The sequence below is a fragment of the Atractosteus spatula genome (genome assembly GCF_055471065.1).
Source record: "Atractosteus spatula isolate fAtrSpa1 chromosome 17 unlocalized genomic scaffold, fAtrSpa1.hap1 SUPER_17_unloc_2, whole genome shotgun sequence".
Classification (NCBI taxonomy): domain Eukaryota; kingdom Metazoa; phylum Chordata; class Actinopteri; order Semionotiformes; family Lepisosteidae; genus Atractosteus; species Atractosteus spatula.
Window position 1 is genome coordinate 772,501 of NW_028296634.1, and position 2,500 is coordinate 775,000.

Genomic DNA, 2,500 nt, shown 5'->3' on the forward strand with positions numbered 1-2,500 from the left:
ACTAAGTCCCCCGGGTGACCAGGCCCCTATAAAGCCGATCGTAAAAAAGACTAAGTCCCCCGGGTGACCAGGCCCCTATAAAGCCGATCGTAAAAAAGACTAAGTCCCCCGGGTGACCAGGCCCCTATAAAGCCGATCGTAAAAAAGACTAAGTCCCCCGGGTGACCAGGCCCCTATAAAGCCGATCGTAAAAAAGACTAAGTCCCCCGGGTGACCAGGCCCCTATAAAGCCGATCGTAAAAAAGACTAAGTCCCCCGGGTGACCAGGCCCCTATAAAGCCGGTCGTAAAAAAGACTAAGTCCCCCGGGTGACCAGGCCCCTATAAAGCCGATCGTAAAAAAGACTAAGTCCCCCGGGTGACCAGGCCCCTATAAAGCCGATCGTAAAAAAGACTAAGTCCCCCGGGTGACCAGGCCTCCGAAAAGCCGATCGTAAAAAAGACTAAGTCCCCCGGGTGACCAGGCCTCCGAAAAGCCGATCGTAAAAAAGACTAAGTCCCCCGGGTGACCAGGCCTCCGAAAAGCCGGTCGTAAAAAAGACTAAGTCCCGCGGGTGACCAGGCCTCCGAAAAGCCGGTCGTAAAAAAGACTAAGTCCCCCGGGTGACCAGGCCCCTATAAAGCCGATCGTAAAAAAGACTAAGTCCCCCGGGTGACCAGGCCCCTATAAAGCCGATCGTAAAAAAGACTAAGTCCCCCGGGTGACCAGGCCCCTATAAAGCCGATCGTAAAAAAGACTAAGTCCCCCGGGTGACCAGGCCCCTATAAAGCCGATCGTAAAAAAGACTAAGTCCCCCGGGTGACCAGGCCCCTATAAAGCCGATCGTAAAAAAGACTAAGTCCCCCGGGTGACCAGGCCTCCGAAAAGCCGATCGTAAAAAAGACTAAGTCCCGCGGGTGACCAGGCCTCCGAAAAGCCGGTCGTAAAAAAGACTAAGTCCCCCGGGTGACCAGGCCCCTATAAAGCCGATCGTAAAAAAGACTAAGTCCCCCGGGTGACCAGGCCCCTATAAAGCCGATCGTAAAAAAGACTAAGTCCCCCGGGTGACCAGGCCCCTATAAAGCCGATCGTAAAAAAGACTAAGTCCCCCGGGTGACCAGGCCCCTATAAAGCCGATCGTAAAAAAGACTAAGTCCCCCGGGTGACCAGGCCCCTATAAAGCCGATCGTAAAAAAGACTAAGTCCCCCGGGTGACCAGGCCCCTATAAAGCCGATCGTAAAAAAGACTAAGTCCCCCGGGTGACCAGGCCCCTATAAAGCCGATCGTAAAAAAGACTAAGTCCCCCGGGTGACCAGGCCCCTATAAAGCCGATCGTAAAAAAGACTAAGTCCCCCGGGTGACCAGGCCTCCGAAAAGCCGATCGTAAAAAAGACTAAGTCCCCCGGGTGACCAGGCCTCCGAAAAGCCGGTCGTAAAAAAGACTAAGTCCCCCGGGTGACCAGGCCCCTATAAAGCCGATCGTAAAAAAGACTAAGTCCCCCGGGTGACCAGGCCCCTATAAAGCCGATCGTAAAAAAGACTAAGTCCCCCGGGTGACCAGGCCCCTATAAAGCCGATCGTAAAAAAGACTAAGTCCCCCGGGTGACCAGGCCCCTATAAAGCCGATCGTAAAAAAGACTAAGTCCCCCGGGTGACCAGGCCCCTATAAAGCCGATCGTAAAAAAGACTAAGTCCCCCGGGTGACCAGGCCCCTATAAAGCCGATCGTAAAAAAGACTAAGTCCCCCGGGTGACCAGGCCCCTATAAAGCCGATCGTAAAAAAGACTAAGTCCCCCGGGTGACCAGGCCCCTTTAAAGCCGATCGTAAAAAAGACTAAGTCCAGCGGGTGACCAGGCGTCCCGAATCTGTCGGGGGTGACCAGGTGGCCGGCCCGCTGGACGGCGCTGAATGGGTCTAAATAATCGGAAGGGGGCTTAAGTCTGCAGCAGGGGGCATGGCCGGAGTCCATCCCCAGGCGGGGGGCATATTTCCCGGGCAGGGAGGCTTGGATCCCCCTGTCTGAACCGAAAGCACTGCTCGCGGTCGAACCGGGAGCCGGGTGCCTCAGACGCCGCTGCTGTGGTGCTTTTCCCCTTTTCACAAGCCTGGAGGCTTGGCCCAGGCCTAGCAGGAGGCATGCAACCGCCTGAGAGCGCTCCCGGGGTGAAAAAAAGACTTTTTCGTTTTCATGGAGCTTTTAAGGGGATGAATCCACCCCGCTCAAGCCCAGGCAGAGCTCCACAAGCTGGGCTTGGATTCCAGGTTCGCTCCCTTGCAGGCACCGGGTACGGAAGTTGCGGTGGCGTATCTCCGGGTATGTGGGAGTACCGAAAGTCGAGTGGTGTGGTCCCGGGTATGTGGGAGGACCGATTCTGGAGTGGTGTGGTCCCGGGTATGTGGCAGGACCGAAACTCGGGTGGCTTTGTCCCAGGCACGTGGGCAGGCCGAGTCAGCGGTGGCGTGGTCCTGGGTACGAGGGAGAGGCCGAAACAGGGGTGGCCTCTCCCCAGGCACGCAGG